The sequence below is a fragment of the Triturus cristatus genome, chromosome 1_2, assembly GCF_964204655.1.
Source record: "Triturus cristatus chromosome 1_2, aTriCri1.1, whole genome shotgun sequence".
Taxonomy (NCBI): Eukaryota; Metazoa; Chordata; class Amphibia; order Caudata; family Salamandridae; genus Triturus; species Triturus cristatus.
Window position 1 is genome coordinate 353,630,560 of NC_140580.1, and position 22,082 is coordinate 353,652,641.

The following is a 22,082-nucleotide window of genomic DNA, read 5'->3' on the forward strand; positions in this document are numbered from 1 at the left end:
AGGGCATTAATCTGGATTGCTATTTCAGTCCATCGAATAGCAGGTTCAAGGTCTAGACTAGGGACACCCCATAGGTCATCCTCTACCACTGAAATACTCCGATCAACACCAAGAAGCGGTTCAAAGGTTGTGTTAAAATCACCAGCTAAAATAACATAGGAATGTTGGGAATATAAAAGCATAAGTTCATCCAATCGGCCTATGGTATCAGATTTCTTTCCACCTGTGCTTCTAATGTAAACATTATAGATATCCAGAAGCTTTCCATCTTTAAACTTGAGGTTAAGCAACTGGATATCTGGGTGTGAGGTAGGAAGCTCCTTTACAATGAGACCAAGATCCTGCCTGATCCAAATAGTGAGACCACCAGAAGGGCGACCCTTTTTACCCTTGATCGCCAAAACATTATAATTCAGGAAACCCAACAAAAACTGGGCCTCGAGTGTCCAGGTCTCCTGGAATAAGCAGATATCATAAAGATTAATAAATGTTACCCAATTTGGATCTTCCAATTTAGATTTTAGCCCTGCAATATTCCAGGACAAGAGCATCCCGAACTCTGCTTGTGATGCACTGCCCGTCTTTTGGGTCACCGGAATAGTGCTCAATTGGTTTGCCCTTGCCAGATCTAGGGAAAGGCCTTCTATTTGCACACAGGCCGAAGTGCCTGGCTCAGCATTTGGGATTTTATCAGTCAGCAATGAGCAAACAGGATGGACTATTAGGCTGCAATCTTTATGCAGTCAGTCATTTTGTTCTAGGCACGACTCGCCCATGGGCAAACTAGAGGCTCCAACTAGACGAAAGGAGCCAGTGGGAGTAGACCTCATTTGAATAGCAGAGTTGTCCGGGGAACAGCTTCTAAACTCGAGGTTAATTAGGTTGTCTGCTATAGTAGGGTCAGTAAAAGTAACCTCAATAGAATCCCTCCCTCTACCAACCTGGGGGATCCTACTTACTCTTGCTATGTCGGCTCTAATTACAGAACAACAGCCCCTTACGTGCCTAATCCAATGGATAACCTTATTGGTCAGGGATTCATTGGTTTCATAATCAAAGCCAGAGGACGGGCTCGGGACATTCACCATGTAGATTTTCCGAGGATGCGGAACACGTGTTTGTGACCCAGAATTTTGTGATTGAAGATGGGAGATACTCCTAGGGATGGTGCCTGATCTTACATCGACACGTGAGAGTCCTCCAGCATACAAAGTATTCTGACACATACCAGGGGGACCAGGGGGGATTCTAGTAGGATAACTAGCAGGAGCTGGAATAGCAGCTTGATGAACATCAGCCCTAGATTGAACTAATGAACGGGACTGATTGCTCGAGGGGCGAGAGACATGAGGCAGAGTCCTACTACATATGTTAGATGACTTATGTAAACCATCTACCACTTCAGGAGGGGCTGTAGGCCGAACCCCTTCAGCGGAGATGGAGTCATGATGGGTGCCTGAGCCCAAGTTAGATTCTTCTAGTTTTTTAACAACAACCGTTAACAACTCGATCTTGTTTTGCATGGTTTCAATCAAGGAGCAAAGTTTTTTCACTGTCACCACTAGGGATTTCACATCCTGGTTGCTAGCCTCAGGCCCCAAAAGAACCTCTGTTAAATTCGTGGTAAAACTTTCACCAGATGCAGAGGCACCCGGATTAGGGACCAAGGGTTCAATGGGAGGCGAAGCAAGGGTACTAGTATCAATGTCAATTTCACTCAATACAGAAAACCTATTGCTGCAAACAATAACAGATGGTTCAATAGAGGCATGAGGAGGCTTGGGGGAATGGGCTTGTCCTTCAGACAATAATGCTGTAGGGGTAGTAGAAGCCACTACTTTATCCACTTCCAAATTAGATATATCCTCCCCACCCTTTTTCGGGAGAAACATGTCCGGAACCGTAACAACACCTCTGGTAATCTCCCTCCTTCCACCAACGGCAGTTTGAGGGGTAGGATTAAGTAGGTCCTCGCATTCATCAATAATGACATCTATGCGGTCCATCACACAATTACTCCCCGCATGGTGATAAGTTTTCTTCGTTTTAGTCCTCCTCAGCTTAGATTTAGTGGCCAGAGATCTTGATGGCTCGGACCCACCCTCCGGGGTTTTTCTCTTACCCATGACTTGGATTTAGAACATGAGCACATAGACCAGATAGCAATACCTTGAAATGCCGGATACGTGATGTCAGAGACTTGGCCGACCCGACCCTCGTCGACCCCGGACGGCCACAGACGGCCCGCCCTCTGCCCGGGCTCAGCCCGGCGACGCCCGCGCGCGTCCCGCGACGCGGGGGGAGCGTCTGTTGATGTAGCGCCTCCGGGCGCGCTTCTCCGGCGGATGTGGGCGGGACGCAGAGTGGACGCTGGGGGCTGTAGTCCTCCTCGAAGGCGGCCTCGATTGAGCTGGAGGCGGCGTAGCGGACTGTCAGCGACAGTGCAGGGAGGTGAAAGGTGCTCTACCCCTGACCCCAAGAGCCAGGTAAGAGCTGCTGCGTTGAGCTGTGTGGCTCTGAGGGCTGTGGTTTGAAATGCTCTCCCCCCCGCTCCACCGGGGGAGCGTCTGTTGATGTAGCGCCTCCGGGCGCGCTTCTCCGGCGGATGTGGGCGGGACGCAGAGTGGACGCTGGGGGCTGTAGTCCTCCTCGAAGGTGGCCTCGATTGAGCTGGAGGCGGCGTAGCGGACTGTCAGCGACAGTGCAGGGAGGTGAAAGGTGCTCTACCCCTGACCCCAAGAGCCAGGTAAGAGCTGCTGCGTTGAGCTGTGTGGCTCTGAGGGCTGTGGTTTGAAATGCTCTCCCCCCCGCTCCACCGGGGGAGCGTCTGTTGATGTAGCGCCTCCGGGCGCGCTTCTCCGGCGGATGTGGGCGGGACGCAGAGTGGACGCTGGGGGCTGTAGTCCTCCTCGAAGGCGGCCTCGATTGAGCTGGAGGCGGCGTAGCGGACTGTCAGCGACAGTGCAGGGAGGTGAAAGGTGCTCTACCCCTGACCCCAAGAGCCAGGTCAGAGCTGCTGCGTTGAGCTGTGTGGCTCTGAGGGCTGTGGTTTGAAATGCTCTCCCCCCCGCTCCACCGGGGGAGCGTCTGTTGATGTAGCGCCTCCGGGCGCGCTTCTCCGGCGGATGTGGGCGGGACGCAGAGTGGACGCTGGGGGCTGTAGTCCTCCTCGAAGGCGGCCTCGATTGAGCTGGAGGCGGCGTAGCGGACTGTCAGCGACAGTGCAGGGAGGTGAAAGGTGCTCTACCCCTGACCCCAAGAGCCAGGTAAGAGCTGCTGCGTTGAGCTGTGTGGCTCTGAGGGCTGTGGTTTGAAATGCTCTCCCCCCCACTCCACCGGGGGAGCGTCTGTTGATGTAGCGCCTCCGGGCGCGCTTCTCCTGCGGATGTGGGCGGGACGCAGAGTGGACGCTGGGGGCTGTAGTCCTCCTCGAAGGCGGCCTCGATTGAGCTGGAGGCGGCGTAGCGGACTGTCAGCGACAGTGCAGGGAGGTGAAAGGTGCTCTACCCCTGACCCCAAGAGCCAGGTAAGAGCTGCTGCGTTGAGCTGTGTGGCTCTGAGGGCTGTGGTTTGAAATGCTCTCCCCCCATACCATCACTCACACACCCATTCAGCCACTGACACACCCACTCACTCATAAATACAGCCACTCACACAGATACTCACTCACCCACACAGCCACTCACACACTCACTTATTCACCCATACAGACACTCACACACCCATTTAGCTGCTCAGACACCCACTCACACAGGATACAAAGATCCACTCACATATTATATGTTAAATGTAGTATCACTCATTAGTAGTACACCTAGTTTACTAAATAAACTTTTGTAGTAGCTTAGTATATACATTTAACACTCATACATTGTTAGAAAACTCTTTTACTTACTAGATGATGTCATCAGTGTAGTGATGTAATTTGAGATGTCTTCAGTGATGTCACTGACCGTGTCATGAATTATGTAATATTTGAGGTCATAAGCAGTGCATTGCCGGAGCATAAGTTATAGTTAGCTCAGGTAACTATAACTGCTGAACTTCTATGGTTTTGCACAAGTGAAATCTGATCCTAGCTATAACTTCCCTGTAACCTGTATTTTTTCCAGTCAATATATATACTCCTGACCTTTGGCGGTGCTACGAAAGGCACTCCAATAGCGCTGACAAGATGCCAAAAGGACTTCCCAAAATAAGAGACGGCCAGCACCAAAGACATGATGTTTTAAAACCTAATTATTATATCAGGCAACTCTGTATTTATTTATTTCTAAATATATATATATATATATATGCATATGTACTACCTACTGTCGGTTGCCAGAAAGGTAGTTATAAATAGAAACAAAGTTTCAATAGGAAAAGCGTTTTTTGTTTTACCAATAACTTTGGCACTGCTTGATGAATCTTCACAACATTAAAAAAAAAATCTCCTTTTTGGTTCAGCTAATGTGTTAAAAGTTTCAGGGTGATCCATCAAGTGTGGGTCGAATTAAAAGGGGGTCCCAAAACACGTTTTCCCAAGTTATGACTATGGGGATTTTTCATTTTTTTAACATGACTACAGCCCGAACCGCTGAACGGAATGACACCAAATGTGGCAGAAAGCTAGATGTTGGTTCAGTAAGCGTGCTTTTTGTGATTTGGTGTACATCTGAAAAGTAGTTTGATAGATATTTAAGTTAACCAATATATAGATGTCTAGGAGCCCAAAATCCTTCTGATTGGCTGCCAACACTTCAACCGGGAAGTGTTGGCAGCCAGCTTGGGACTTAGTTGAACCGAGTCCCACAATAAATGTAAAAAAAAAGTAAAAGGGGCAGGGTAAAAACCCCCTGACCCCCCTAGGCTTCTTGAGGGGTCCAACTGGGACTCTGCAGGGCCCAAAAAAGCATGTACATTTTTTTTTGTGGTGTGATTCACAGATCCAGACAACATTTAAAAAAAATGCAGGCTCCCCTACTTTGTTCATTATCTGCCCCCTGGTGGGCCAGGTCCCGGGGGCATTATGCAAAAAGGGATTGATATGCCCTGGCACCACCACCTCCCCGGAGCTTCTTCAAATATTAATGCAGGGTAGGCCAGCCTATTTATTTTTAAATAGAGGGGGCCTCTTGGACTCCCCCAGCCCCGGGACATGCCACTTGCCTGGGTCTTTATTGTAAATTAATGCAGGGTGCAGTGCGCCCCCACCCCCCCGCAGCCCCAGGAACCACCATCTCCCCAAAGAAAATAGAAACAAAAGAGGGGGGGCTGCATGGCCTCCTTCGTGGAGCCCTAGATTGCCCTGGGGACCACCATAACCGGCTGCTGCAATGTCCCAGGGTGCCTACCCCTGGGACAATGCAGTTGCTATGGCTTGGTGGGAGCCAAGCTCTCCTTCGAGTAAGAGAGTGCATGTAAAACGCTCTCATTTGCACGAAGTGGAGCAGAATTTGAATTGTTTTTTGACAGAGGGAGCTGCATGTTTAGCAGCTCCCTCTTACCAAAAGTAATGCCGGCTCCCACAGGACATGGGGAACCAGCAGGGACTGTGGGGGCCTTGAGGCTCCCCCTGCAGTCCCCAACAGATAAGAATGGGTGCCATGGGTGGGACCAGCACACACACAGTAAAGGCCTGACCCCGGGGGGATGGGGGTCCCTGAGGCCAAAATCGGCCCGGGAGGGGGGCCACACAGCCCCCTCCATTTAAAAAAGAAAGTCAATTAAAAAAGGGGCAGGCCTCAGGGGTGGAGTCCCCGGTGCCAAATTAGGCCAGGGAGGGAGGCCACACGGCCCTCCTCCTTTTAATAAAAAAACCTTTAAAATAAGACATGTTGGATCTTAGGGGATGGGGTCAGCAGGGCTGAAATCAGCCCGGGGAAGGGGGGCTACACAGCCCCCTCCCCTAAAAATGAAAATACCTTTTTTTAAAAAGCTGACAACTCGCCGGATGCCCTGGCCCCTTTCTCCACCCCTCTGCAAATGCACCTCCTGGGGTGCTGCTGGTTGGGTGATGAAGTCCCCTTGGCTCCAGAGGGTCCTTGGGGACCAGCAAGCCCTCCTGTTACCTCAAGTAAGTCCAACACAGGGGGACTGCTGAGAGGTCTTTGGAAGCCACGCCCCCTTTCTCTACCACTCTGCAAATGTACCTCTTGGCACGCTATTGGTTGGGAATTAATTCAACTTTACTCCAGAGGGCCTCAGGACTAAAGTGGACTTCTTGCCCCAACCAGCAGTGCACCAGGCAGCACGTTTGCAGAGTGGTGGAGAAGGGGGGGGCATGGGCTCTGACGACCTCTCAGCAATTCTGCTTTGTGTGACTCACTGGAGGTAACAGGAGGGGTAGTTGGCCCCCAAGGACGTCTTTGGGTGCCAACTACTCCTCCTGTTACCTCCAGTAAGTCCCACACAGCAAGATTGCAAAGACGCCTTTGGAGGCCATGCCCCTTTCTTGGTACATATATTTAACACTCATAAACGTTTTAAAAACATTCTCAGTCACAGGATTATGTCATCAGTGATGTCATTTGAGATGTCATCAGTGATATCACTGACCATGGTTTGAGCAGGTTGGATGGATGCGGAGTACCACGCCGCGTAGCCACAGGTGATCTGAGCCCCGCTCCCAGCAATGGCGGATTGTACCTGGCGTGTGTGCCGGAGGCTGGCGTTCTCACTCTTCTAGCCCCGAAAGACTGCAGCTGTGCCTGGGGCAGCGAAGCAAAGCAAAGTGGCGCATTTCTTCTCCGCTCGGCGGTGTCTGCTTTTCCGCAAGATCTCCACCCAAACGCATGCATGATAGAAGCGGTTACGGTTACCAGGTGTGGACGGGCCCCCGCCGGAGGTAAGGAGAGGCAGGCAAAGAAGGTCACGGCGGTGGCGGCCGTTTAGATGTATGTGCACTGTATTCTTCACTACACTACAACTACATGATGCCGAGGTCTGGACATAGGATGTGAGCCCTTCCTGACTCTACAGTTTAAAACAGCACCTCTGCATATTGTATGCCCTGCTTTAACTGGTAACTGTATAGATTCTGGCCTTATTGGTTTCTTTCTCATAAGGTGCCTCTGCATGCCCTGTTTTAACCAGCAACAGCATAGACTCTGGCCCCATTTACTTTACTCTCATAGGCCCAACCTCACGCTGTATCCAGGGAGAAGTTGCCTGTGGAAGCTCTTTGCCTCATTGGGCGTATCTGTTTAAATAAAAGCGGCATATTTTATAAGCGCTTACTACACTATTTCAAAGGGCTGCAAGGAGTGGTAAGGATGCATCCTAGCGGAACTGCGGCCAGAATGGGGAAACTGCTCAATGCCCGTCTTAAGGTTAAAACTCGTCGAGCCCAGGCTAAGGAGGTAAAAGAAACTGCCAGACTGGCCTTAAGGGAAGTGTCCCAAATCTGCTTGACCTTGATTCGACTTTTGAGAGTTCAGAGGAAGAGGAACCATCCTCTGTCGCATCTTTGGATTGGGCTGGTTTAGAGGGTGTGGTTGACAAGAACACAGCCACAGTCACAGTCATGCCTGGATTAACTCCACAAGACATCTCAGGGCCCGAAGGTCTTAAAAAGGCGAGAGCAACAAAAGAAGCTAAACAATTTGCATTATTCTAAAAAAGAGCAACTCTGCAGTCCCCTTCTCCTGGCTCTAGCTCTGCCCTCAAGCTCTCTAAGGAATCTTTGGGTGTTATTTCCCCATCAGCTCTAACACCAGTAGCAGCAGATTTGGTCCTTTCGAGCTTGGTAAAACCGCAGGCAACTTTGAAAACTGGTCTCATTGCAATGACGGAGACATTCCTGGGCCAAATACCCAATCAGGACGAGACAACATCTCTAACTCTCCCGATCGATCAGAAAGGAAGACAAGTGGGACATCTAGGAACCAAGGGAGTCCCAGAAAATCCTGATTTACCAGAACCGACCGTCATCACATCTAGTGCCCCCACTGCAACATCGACTCCTCAAGCTAAGCTACTAACTCAGCTCCAGGTTCAGGCTCCCTTACAAGTGCCTGTATCCTTAACTGGTGTGATGTCTCCTGAGGGGATTCTTGAAGGGAGCTCTTCTTCCGCTGTGGACCCTCCCCATATTATTTCTAATCCTAATCTGGAACCAGTTGGTGATTTTCAGATGAGTGTCAAAGACATGCTAAACTTAATCCTGGAGGAAGTCCGTGAGTTGAAAAGAACTCAGAAAGCTGAACTTACCTCTTTTCATACTCATTTAGGTTTTGGGCGGCCAGGACTCCAAACTAGCGAATTACTGAATGGATTGTTATGTGATTTTATCTCTGCTGTTTTTAAAAAAAAAAAGGAAAAACAAAACTTTCTCTTTAAATCCTTTTAGGGGAATTTATAGGGGGGGCTGAATCGCGCTGTGTTAGGCTGCTTGATTCTTACTGTGGCAATCTTTGCTAATGTTGTGGGGTATTGCCTTAACTTAAACTTGGTGGTATTACTCCCATATCCGCCCGTACTGAGCCTCAGTGAACTTGCACCTCACTGGGCTGGTAACGGAGTCAGATTACGTGGTGACTCCGCTTCCGCCTGGCCTTTGGGACATTTGCCTGGCCCGGAAGTTGGCAGGGTGCTTTCCCGCCTCTGATGCTGCACCGGGGGGATTTAAGCACGGCTGCACCGCGGCCGTGTGTTATACTCATTTAGGTTTTGGGCGGCCAGGAGGCCAAACTAGCGAATTACTGAACGGATTGTTATGTGATTTTATTTCTGCTGTTTTTAAAAAAGAGGAAAAGCAAAACTTTCCCTTTAAATCTTTTTATGGGAATTTATAGGGGGGCTGAATCGTGCTGTGTTAGGCTGCTTGATTCTTATTGTGGCAATCTTTGTTAATGTTGTGGGGTATTGCCTTAACTTAAACTTGGTGGTGTTACTCCCACATCCGCCCGTACTCAGCCTCAGTGAACTTGCACCTCACTGGGCTGGTAACGGAGTCGGATTACATGGTGACTCCGCTTCCACTTGGCCTTTGGGACATTTGCCTGGCCCGGAAGTTAGCAGGGCGCTTTCCCGCCTCTGATGGTGCACCGGGGGGATTTAAGCATGGCCGCACAGCGGCCGTGTAGCGGACGCGCGCAGCGGGCACACCAAAGGCATGCCACGGGCAAGCCCGTCTGCGCCCGTCCGTGCCTGGCCCATGCCTAGGGCCAGGGATGCTGCCGGTGTAAACCTCCACCCTGAATCTGCCTCTATGATCACGTATAATGGGGAACAGTTACGAGTTCTTAACAATTATGGTAAGTGCGATGCACTTATTGATATGAATACTCATGGCTGTACGAATCATTTTAAACGCACAGAAAGAAAAAAAAGAAATGCAGAAAGAAGCAACAGAAGTCCTCAAAGACGAAGAAAAGTGCAGGACGAAGGATAACGTGCAGAAAGAACAAACAGGAGAGCAGAAAGAAGCCTTGTTGCAAAATCATCCTGTACCCTCAACTTTTTCAGACGGATACTGGTGGTAACTGAGTCTGACTAACCAGTCTTAGAGCCAGTGCTATGTTAAAAGACACTCAAAATACAGTGAAAACACCTACATACACCAGGGAACGCTATGTGTTGGGGTCCCCCTATAATTAGCATGACCTCCTCTGTAAGCCCCTAGTATATAATAGGGCAGGGGATTAAAACTACCTCTTAAAACGCGCCACAGGGCGTGTTGCACACGTCACCTCAGGCCCCGTCCCCTCCCTTCCCCATTGTGTAAACACGCCCTGTGGCCGTTTTAAGTTGGGAGATTAAGTCCCCTTGAATCCTGAGGGTCCCTAGGGTCCAACTAGACCACTAGGTACCTCCAGTAAGCACCACAGAGCTGCGTTGCAGAGAGATGTAAAAAGGGGCACGGCCTAGACCACCTCTCTGCAACGCAGCGCAGTGGCGCGTACTGGAAGCACCTGGTGGGCTAGTTGGCCCCCAGGGTCCCTCAGGATTGAAGGGGAATTATTTCCCCAACTTAAAACGCGCCACAGGCCCCGTCCCCTCCCTTCAACACTGTGTAAACACGCCCTGTGGCCGTTTTTAGTTGGGAGATTAAGTTAATTTTAATCTTGAGGGTCCCTAGGGTCCAACTAGCCCACTAGGTACCTCCAGTAAGCGCCACAGAGCTGCGTTGCAGAGAGGTATAAAAAGTGGCACGGCCTGGACCACCTCTCTGAAACGCAGCACAGTGGCGCTTACTGGAAGCACCTGGTGGGCTAGTTAGCCCCCAGGGGCCCTCAGGATTGAAAGGGAATTATTTCCCCAACTTAAAACGCGCCATAGGGCGTGTTTGCACACGTCACCTCAGGCCCTGTCCCCTCCCTTCCCCACTGTGTAAACGTGCCCTGTGGCCGTTCTAAGTTGAGAGATTAAGCCCCCTTGAATCCTAAGGGTCCCTAGGGTCAAACTAGCCCACTAGGTACGTCTAGTAAGCGCCATTGCAGAGAGGTATAAAAAGGGGCACAGCCTGCACCACCTCTCTGCAACGCAGAGCAGTGGCGCTTACTGGAAGCACCTGGTGGGCTAGTTGGCCCCCAGGGTCCCTCAGGATTGAAAGGGAATTATTTCCCCAACTTAAAAAGCGCCACAGGGTGTGTTTGCACACGTCACCTCAGGCCCCGTCCCCTCCCTTCACCACTGTGTAAACGCGCCCTGTGGCCGTTCTCAGTTGAGAGATTAAGTCCCCTTGAATCCTAAGGGTCCCTAGGGTCAAACTAGCCCACTAGGTACCTCCAGTAAGCGCCACAGAGCTGTGTTGCATAGAGGTGTAAAAAGGGGCGTGGCCTCAGAACACCTGTCTGCAACGCAGCTCCCTGGTGCATACTGGAGATACCTGTTGGGCTAGTTAGCCCTCAGGGACCTGAAGAAATAAAAACTCCTTCTCAGGGGTCTCACTGATACTTAGTCCATTCAAACCAATAATAAAGAATTTGGCACAGAAGCTGAAATATAAAAGAACATTTTTATTAAACTCAAATGAGTGTGACTATGTCACACAGAAGCCGTAGCAACTGAATGAGGTAGTCCATAGAATGGTCTTACTTCACGTCTTATATACTCTTTATCCTGCCCCAGGCATGTAAGGGAGTTGTACCAATTACATTCCTAAACAAATAGAAAATCTGGAGGGTCAGCAGGGGAGTAGCCTTTGGGGTTTTAGCAGGATATGGGCAAAACATTATAATTACATAGTTCACAAAGGTTAATCTGATTTAGATGGCACTGCAGGGCATGGCATGATTACATGTACAGTATCTTGATTGGCAATCTCAGACAAAGATCGATCAGGGAAATTGGCTTTGCGAGGTCAGTTTCAGGTGAAGAGGTCAGTTTCTTACAGTTCATTCCAGAGTCAGAAAGAAACCTAGTTAATGTATACATGGACTAAGAAGGCCAGGCCACTTTGTTCGCCAGGCTACCTTCACAGGCCTACGTGAGGGCAACACAAAATGGTGGCACAATAAAATGGAGTCAGTCTCGAGAATTACAGAGCCTCAGACCCTCAGTATTGAAGGGGAATTAATTCCCCAACTTACAACTGGCCAGGGGGCGCATTTGCAGAGTGCTGCAAGGAGGGGGCGTGGCCTCCGGCGCGATGCCTGTCTTTTATTTATTTTATTTTTTTAAGGAGGAGGGCTGTGTGGCCCCCCTTCATTTTTTAATTTATTGGCCCTGGGGACCCCATCCCCCAGGGCCTGCACCCTAATTTATTTTGTTGCAAAAAGTAAATTTGGAAGGGGGCCACGTGGCTCCGTCCCAAGGCCTTAATCGGCCCAGGGGACCCCAACCCCCGGGGCATGGCCTTTTTTATTTTTTCTTCTTTAGGAGGGGGGCTGTGTTGCCCCCCTCCTCAGGCCACTTATGGCCCCGGGGACCCCATCCCCCGGGGCCGGCCTTTGTTTTTTATTATTTAAAAAAAATATATATTTATAGAAACCCCTAGGACATGCTGGACAAACCGTATGTACCTATCACCATGACGATTTGCGTGATATTCATTAAAAGGCGACTATGCATACAATGAATCCACGTGGAATGTATTTACACCACTAGTGAAGCTCTGACATGTCTGGTGCCCTACCGTGCCTAATCCCGGCGCCCCCGCCAGTAGTTACTCTCCAAGTAGACACCCTTGTAGTTTATTTATACAAACATGGGTAGCTATTGACGGGCATATTTAATACACATGCACACCAAGTCATTCAAAGGGGATTCAACAAAAATTCAACCAAACTATGCAAGAAACCCCCCTCACGGTTAATAAAACACACATCCACCGCCGGATGTGTAATACTTTTTATTTTACTCTCTGGAAAGGAGACAAACCTCACTTGAGAGTCACAGCGTGCTCCTGGCTGAGCCCAATGCTGTGTTACACCCACCATTGCCCGCCGAGTGCCACACACCTCTGTGTTGTATTCCACCAGCTAGTGCATATGCTATGACACTCTCTAGCCCATGTGCACTGTAACACCACCCCGTGAATATGTCATGCCACACTTGCCTTCGCACGGGTTATATTGCCCCATCTAACGTGCCTTCCTCGATGCCTATGTTGTAACGCACAGCGCTATGCCATACATATTACAATCTGGGACCCATATCTTTGTCACAGTGCATATGCAACGTTACACTCCCCAGCACATATTTTATATTACAACTTTAGAGACTAGTTAGGTTACACAACACTGCCCTGTGCATATTACACTCCAAGGCGCATATCGCATAGCACGCGCTAGTGCCTGTGCTATCTCGCGCTCTCCAATGAATCTGTCATTGCGCACAATGTATTGCATATTATATTTCAAGCCCCGGTTCATCTTATATCACACTTTTTGGTGCATAGTTTATACCATATACTATATCTAGTTTTCATTTTCAATCGTGCTCTCAGGGCTATGTTCTATATAACACTGCGTCCACCTACCCTTTTCACGGGCATTACATTTTGCGATGGGGTGGAGGGTCAGGGGGTGTTTCTGCCACGTGAGCCCGGAGTCACAGTCACAAAAGTTCTCTTCATCCTGAATAAAAGTGAGATTATGCTGCATACTTGTTCATATTTTAAGTAGTTCGCACAGACACACATTTTAAAAACAATAAAGTTCCTAATACCCACCTTCTCTGAACAGTTAGCTTGCTGCCCCATTCACCTCCTCCCTATCCTCTGTTGACTGAATGCATGGACTAGCCTCCTCCCTCCTGCCGTGCATGGTCTGATGTGCTGCCACTGCCCTCCATTTTGCATGATGTACCAGTCCACTCCTCCTGCCCTCCATTGCCCAATTCTATGGCCCATCATTGACCTCCTGCTTAGCCTCTGTGCTTACCTTGCTGCCCCTATTCTCCGTCCCCCTGCCCTCCGATGTCTTTGTGCATGCCCCTGATGCATCCTTTTTGCCCACCATGTTCCATGGACCTGCCACTCCTATCTACTCTGAGTGTTCTGTTGAGCTGCCACTCCCCTCCCACCTGCCTAGCATTGTCAGATGACTGTAACCTGTCCCTGCCACCTCCACCCTGCCTGTCCACATGCCATGCCCCTATCCCCTTCCTCCTGTCCTCCGTGGTCCATTTTACTGCCACACCTGCCCTCCCTGGTCTGTTGTGCTGCAACTGCTCCTCCTGCCTGCCCCAGGTGGTCTGTTGTGAGGCCCCTTCCCCTGAACTCTCTTGTCTGTGCCCAGGCCCTGACCCTCCCTTCTATCCTCCATGGTCCTTTGTGCATGCCCCTGCACCCTCCTTCTTGCCCATTGTAGCCATTGTGCTGCCACTAACCCTCCCACTTGCCATGCATGGTCTTCTGTGCTGCCCTGGCCCCTCCCACCTTCCATTTGTGGTCAGCTAGCTGCCCCTGACCCCCTCCCACCTTCCCTCCATCCATGGTCTGTGTGTATGTCATCATAGTCTCACTGTTGCTCTCCATGGTGTGTCTTGTTTCTAGTGCTCATCCTGCCTGACCTCCATGGTCATCTTGCTGCTCCTGCCCTGCCCCCTTGCCCCCAGCCCTCTGTTTCCATGTGCAGACCCCTATTCCCTCCCTCCTGGCTTGTCTGTTCCATTGTAATGCCCCTGATCCGTCCCTCCTGCCCTTTATGGTCTGTTATGTTGCATCTTTCTCTCCTGTCTGTCCATTATGGTCAGCTAGCAACCCTTGCCTCTTTCCTCTCTGTTGTCCATGTGCATGGTCCTGTCCCCTCCCTCTTGCTTTCTATGGATTGTTGTGCTGCACTCCCGTCCCGCATGCCCTGTGTGATGTATTGTGCTGCAGCAAACCCTGATGCCTGCCCTGTAGGGTCAGTTTGGTGCACCTCTCCATGTCCCTCCTGTCTTCTGTTATCCGAGTCCATGTCCCTACCCCAATTCCTCCTGCCTACCATGATCCAATGTACCATACTTGCGAACATTTTGAACTTGGTAAGAGGGAGATTTTGAAAGCAAACTGGGGTATTGATTTTCCCCTTTGAGTTACATTGAAAAAGAGGAGATTGTAGACAGGAGACAGATCAAATAAAGCCCATTTGAGCTTAAAAACATTGGACGTTTCCTGGCTGAAACAGGTCTGTTGGCATGTATGGTTGTACTACCACTGCCTCTTCCTTCTGCCCACAATGGTCTATTATATTGCCACAGCCTCTCTTGCCAGTCCTGTATTGTTGGTTTGTTGCCCTGCCCCCCTTTCCACTGCCCTCCATAGTCTGTTGTGCTGCCACTGCCCTTCCTGCCTGCCCAGTGTAGTCAAATTGTTGCCTCTGCACTCTCCTACCTGCCTTCAATTTTCAGAGTCCGTGCCCCTGGCCTCTGCCTCTCAACAGTATCCCAATGAACAACTAGATTGCTAACATTCTATATTTATTACAAAAGTGTGGAACGCCTGACGTCATCTTGATGTAATCAAAACTGTACCACCTAGAGCATTTCCTTTAGAAATTACATATATGAGAGGGTCTTCTTTGCATCAAAATTATGGTTAGTGCTCTAAAAAACTAAAATGAGGACATATTTTCTGAGTTTTCAAATAGCGACAAAGAACTTTTAAATTATTTGTAATCTTTATGTTTTTTTATCCAGTTGACCACTTGATTAAATGTTGCACTTAGGGGAGAGGATGTGGTGTTACTTCCAGAGCTGCAGACTTTGCAACTGGGGAACCAGGTTGAAGTTTCTGCTTCAGCTCAACATTCTGTGATTCTGGTCAAATCACTTAATCTCCCCATGTCTACAACCAAAATGAATTTGATCTTGTGTGATGTTACCAATGCTCATGTAAAGCACTCCAATACCTGACAAGTCTGCACTATATAAAACTGCAAATACACAAAAATAAGTGTTTTGCACAAATCTGTCATTGGGCTACATGCGGGCTACATCTGGGTGATATTTGTGCTGCATTTGGGCTCTTTTGTCTCTGGTGGCCATCTTGGGAGATTTATTTGTTATGAAGTTTCCTAATTTCCTCATTTACTGCAGGCTCCTCAGTAGGAAATGCTTTCAGTTTTTTACTTTGATTCCATCACGAAGGTATTCAAATATGTCACACATTTGCCATAAATTCTGAATGTTAGCACTCTAGTTGCTCATTAGAACACTGTAGTAAAGCTACTACTCACCACGGAAGTCTGCTGCTGGTATTAAAAGTGCATGTTTCAGTCTTCATATCAGAATTTTTTAATGGAATAGACGAGGATTTGAGAAGTCACTCAAAATGTGCCCTAATTTTTCTTTCTTCAGCACTAATCATAATTTCTATGGCAAAATGAACCCCCTCATTGTGTTCCTTTTTAAATTAAATGTTTTAAGTGTAACCAGTTTATTCCAATCAAGAAGGCTTCAGGTGTGCCATACTTTTGTCATAAGTAAGACAGTAAGCGCTCTAGTTGCTCTTAAGAACACTCTGGGACATTCTGTCATTGGGCAATACTTGGGCTACATCTGGGTGATATTTGGGCTACATTTGGGCTCTTTTGTCTCTGGTGGCCATCTTGGGAGATTTATTTGTTATGAAGTTTCCTAATTTCCTCATTTACTGCAGGCTCCTCAGTAGGAAATGCTTTCAGTTTTTTACTTTGGTTCCATCAAGAAGGCATTCAGATGTGTCACACATTTGCCATATATTCTGAATGTTATCACTCTAGTTGCTCATTAGATCACTGTAGTAAAGCTACTGCTCACCAGGGAAGTCTGCTGCTGGTATTCAAAGTGCACGTTTCAGTCTGCCTGTCAGAATTTTTTTATGAAATTGAAGAGGATTTGAGAAGTCAAAATGTGCCCTAATTTTTCTTTCTGCAGCACTAATCATAATTTCTACGGCAAAATGAACCCCCTCATTTTGTTCCTTTGTAAATTAAATGTTTTAAGTGTTACCACTTTATTCCAATCAAGATGGCTTCAGGTGTGCCATACTTTTGTCATAAGTAAGACTGTTAGCACTCTAGTTGTTCGTTAGAACACTCTGGGACATTCTGTCATTGGGCTATACTTGGGCTACATCTGGGTGATATTTGGGCAACATTTGGGCTCTTTTGTCTCTGGTGGCCATCTTGGGAGATTTATTTGTTATGAAGTTTCCTAATTTCCTCATTTACTGCAGTCTCCTCAGTAGGAAATACTTTCAGTTTTTTACTTTGGTTCCATCAAGAAGGCATTCAGATGTGTCACACATTTGCCATAAATTCTGAATGTTAGCACTCTAGTTGCTTATTAGATCACTGTAGTAAAGCTACTGCTCACCAGGGAAGTCTGCTGCTGATATTCAAAGTGCATGTTTCAGTCTGCATGTCAGAATGTTTTTATGAAATAGAAGAGGATTTAAGAAGTCAAAATGTGCCCTAATTTTTCTTTCTGCAGCACTAATCATAATTTCTATGGCAAAATAAACCCCCTCATTTTGTTCCTTTGTAAATTAAATGTTTTAAGTGTTCCCACTTTATTCCAATCAAGATGGCTTCAGGTGTGCCATACTTTTGTCATAAGTAAGACTGTTAGCGCTCTAGTTGTTCGTTAGAACACTCTGGGACATTCTGTCATTGGGCTATACTTGGGCTACATCTGGGTGATATTTGGGTTACATTTGGGCTCTTTTGTCTCTGGTGGCCATTTTGGGAGACTTATTTGTTATGAAGTTTCCTAATTTCCTAATTTACTACAGTCTCCTCAGTAGGAAATACTTTCAGTTTTTTACTTTGATTCCATCAAGAAGGCATTCAGATGTGTCACACATTTGCCATAAATTCAGAATGTTAGCACTCTAGTTGCTTATTAGATCACTGTAGTAAAGCTACTGCTCGCCAGGGAAGTCTGCTGCTGGTATTGAAAGTGCATGTTTCAGTCTGCATGTCAGAATTTTTTTATGAAATAGAAGAGGATTTGAGAAGTCACTCAAAATGTGCCCAAATTTTTCTTTCTGCAGCACTAATCATACTTTCTATGGCAAAATGAACCCCCTCATTTTGTTCCTTTTTAAATTAAATGTTTTAAGAGTTACCACTTTATTCCTATCAAGATGGCTTCAGGTGTGCCATACGTTTGTCATAAGTAGGACAGTTAGCGCTCTAGTTGTTCTTTGGAACACTCTGGGAAGCTGCAGTAGAACACAAAGGAATCAACTGACAGTCTCTGCCCTTGTTGGATGTACATGTTTTACTTAGAATGTCAGACTTCATTCTCACATGACTGAGAAAGATAATGTGAAATTACAGAAAATATGCTCTCAGTTTAGCTTATAGATCACCTTCCAAACCTCTGTGGGAAAAGCATGAGAAAATAGTTTTCTCTCAAACAGGATTCATGATATCACAGCAGAAGGCTTTTTCACCTGGTAAAATCACCTTAGAACTCACCACAATTCCTAAAATGAGTATGGTACCATCAACAAATGATTTATAATGTAACTAACGTCTTAAAACCTTCTATTAACTGCAATGCTTTTTAATGAGGTGCTATCATGTATATTGGTCCCAAGATGGCTGCCAACACTTCTTGGATGAAGTACTGACAGCCAATCAGATCTCACGATGAGATGTGTGGTTAGGCTCCGCCCAGATATATCTATCTATTTAACTCTAATTTTCTCAGGAACTACTGAACGGATTTACACCATTTAAGCAAAAGGCATGAGTCTGAACTGAGGACTACCTCTTTGCCAAATTTGGTGTAATTCCGTTCAGCAGTTCCGGCTGTAGCTGCGTCATCAGGTTCTATGGGATAATGCATGGGGAAAATGCGTTTTGGGACCCCCCCCTTTTTTCTCGGCCCCCGCTTGACGAATCACTGTGAAATTTTCAGGATAGGAGCGGACCGGAGCTGGCCAAAAGTTTAGAAAATTTCACGAAGATTCGTCAGTCGGCGCCAACGTTATTCCAAATAGAATGTTGCGGATTTCCTATGGAAAATAGGTCCTAACTATAACTACCTACTGGCAACTGCCAGTAGGTAATATATATATATTTTTTTCATTACTAAAAAAACAAAGATTACAGGGACGTTATAGTTAGGAAATGTAGTAAAATTACTTGTACAAAACCATAGTTCAGCAGTTATAGTTACCTGAGCTAAAAATAACTCACGTCCCGCAATGCTCTCATATATCACATCACTCATGACTTGGTCAGTGACATCAATGATGATATCACTGATGACATCTCAAATTACATCACTGGTGACATCCTCCACAGAACTACTTTCACACCCCCGTAAACCTCTCGTTTGCCCACACACACACTCTGTCACATACCCATTCACAGACCCACACAACTACTCATATACCCTCTTACTCATCCATAGAGCCACTCACACACCCACTCACTCACTCATGCAACCACTCACACAACCACTCAGTCACCTATACATCTACTTATACAACTGGTCACTCACACATGCTACTACTCACACAGCCACACACTCATCCATACAGCTACTACGCATCCACTTATTCATCTATAAAGCCTCTCACACACCCACTCACTTGCCCATACAGCCTCTCAACACACCCCTTACTTACCCGTACAACAAATCACACAGTAAATCACATACCCACACAACCACATACATACCCATTCACACATCCATACACGTACTCACACATCCGTTCTCTTACCCACACAGCCATTCACACAGACACATACTCTCTAATGCAGCCACTCACACACCAACTCATTTAACCAAAACCCCACTCAAAGAGCCACTCATTCACCCATACAGCACACATACACACCCAGTCACTCACTCATACAGAATTTCATGCACCCACTCACTTACCCATACCATCAAGTCAAGTCAAGTCAAGAAAGCTTTATTCGACGATTGTCATAAAAGCATACAAAATTTATGTATATACACAATTTACAAATAGCATATTAAAAATAGTTTAAGACAATAAATAAAGGTATTTGCAGAGGGATTAACATTACAGAATATCGGGATGGTTATCCCGCCAACATTTTATTCCTGATCACCCATGCCCTACCTAAAAACTTGGCAACAGATATGTAAACAAATGGGATTTCAGCAGAACGCATAATACGCACTGCCACCTTAGCATTTCTGGTACCTAGCAGTCGGCACATTGATTTTAGCCAGAACTTGCGGGGAATTACATAGGATGGACATTGGAACAGAAAATGATTGACCGATTCAATAGGTGCAGTACAGCCAGGACAGTTAAGCACATTAGACACGGCCCACCTAGAAGTAAACTCTCTAACTGGGAGACTGCCAACCCTAAATTGAAAGTATAGCTTCCTGTCCAAAGGATTTGTAATGTCATCCCAAAAAGGTGCCAGAGAAATAGTATCCTTAAAATCAAGAAAGATACCAGACAATGAAAGCGGGGCTGTGGAACTAAAAACTCGAGTTGCTACTTTTTCCCAGTATAGAGCCTTCAATACTTGTTTAGACGGGAAGCTAGCATTTAGTGGATCCTCCCACAAGTTTTTTAGGCCCAGGTCTTGGAACGAATCACGCATTCTACAAAGCCACTTGACCTTGTGAAAAGTATCCAGTTTAATAATATCCATCAGGCCAAGAGCAAAAAGCCTGAGTTCAGGAGTCACCCATAGGCGTCTCCAATATAAAACTGGGCGAAACAGAGCAATTAGTGCTATTGGCCTTATACCTAGATCATAGGACAAGGGACAAAGGGGAGTACTCTGAGGTAGTTTAATGAGATTCCTTAAGAATCTATTTTCAGAGGTAGATAGTTTATATACATTATCAAAACCCCACAACTCTACCCCGTAGAGCGCAGCACCAACCACTTTGCCATCATACACCCGAAGAGCAGGGTTAATGGGTTTAGTCAGGGATTTGGCGTGTTCTTTGCTTAACGCGCCAGAGAGCTGGGAATGTTTAAGGGATGCCAAATCTACTTGCTTTTTCCATCCCAAATCATGTTGAATGCAAATACCTAGATAAGTAAAATCTTGGACCTGGTCCAATGGCATGTTATTCATATATATTTTACTTTTAAAAGATTTTGACTGGTTAAAAGACATAAATTTAGATTTTAAAACATTAATTTCAAGGCCGCGGGCTAGACAGAAGTCCTCAAAAATACCTAGAGACTTCTGGAGGCCACTCGGCGTTTTAGAAAATATAAGACAATCGTCAGCGAACATTAAAATAGGAATTTTTTTACCTGCCAAGGAGGGGGCATCTACATTTGCATCTATCAATAATGCAGCCACATCGTTAATATACAGGGAGAATAAAGTTGGTGCAAGTACGCATCCCTGTCTGACCCCCTTCTGGATAGGAAACTGTTTAGTCACTTGACCGACACCACCCCATCGGATCTGTGCAAAATTGTCTACATGAAGTCTGGCAATTAGGGAGATTAAGACAGCAGGCATCCCCATCTTGTCTAGGGTGGTCCATAGGGATGCCCGGGGGACAAGATCAAAGGCTGCCCTAAGATCTATAAAGGCAGCATATAAGCTGCCCCCCCCTAAGTGGACTACTTTCCAATAGAGCATAGCAAAATGCAGCACCTGATCAATGGTGCTTATTCTAGCTCTAAAACCAGCCTGTAGATGGGAAAGGATTGTATTCTCTAAAGCCCAGTCCAGCACTTTATTCAGGATCAACCTGCCTAGGATCTTTTGTGTAGTATCGATCAAACTGATTGGACGATAGTTGGCAGGGAGGGACTTATCTCCTTTCTTGAACACCGGGATAATTTCAGCACCTTTCCAAGAAGTGGGAATCGGGGCACCTCTAGCTATCAAGTTGGCTAAAATTAAAATATAATTTCCCCAAGATTTACAATTATTCAGAAAAATATCGGCAGGGACTCCATCCATCCCAGGGGCTTTTCCAGGAACCAGTGTCTTAAGGGCAATGTCAACATCACCTATAGAAAATGCATCTTCCTTATAAAAAATAATTTGATAATTAGAAAAGGGGCACGTATCTTCTTCAGCAGCATACAAAGCTTCAAAATGCTTGACCCAAGCATCTTGCGAGACCCAATTTTGGGGTTTTTCAGGATTACCCCCAGTACCCCATTTGAAAACAGACCAGAAACGTCTCATATCCTTCTGGGCACCAGCTTCCCTAAGTTCCTCCCATCTTTGGAAGTCCCACGCTCTCTTTGCTTTAAAGATAGCTTGCTTATAGTCATATCTGGCGATACGAACTTTCAGACTATCGCCAGATTTCAATGCAATTCCCAGATTCTCACGGGCATCTCTGCACTCAGTAGAATACCATCGTGTTGAGAGATCATGTTTGGGCTTAGGTAGTCTGGAGGGCCTTACAAAAATATTTTTAAGTTCAAGGAAGAAAGAATCGTGGATCGACATTTTGGGTGTGGAATGTGAATCCAAAAGACACTGGTTATATACAACACCTAAATCTTGGGTAGCAAGCTCTAAACTATTTAAAATACGTGTTAAGCATTCTTGACTTTGGACAATCTTAGTCCACTTAACATGGCGCAAATCGGTAGTAATAACTACATCTTGTTGATACTGTGGAGGAGAACCACTATGGGCGGTGGTGGTCACCCAATACGAGATAGACAGGGAGAGAGGATTGTGGTCACTCTCCAATCTGTCTATAACCGTCATGTCCCTCAGGGTCTCCCACAGCTCTAGTGATAATAA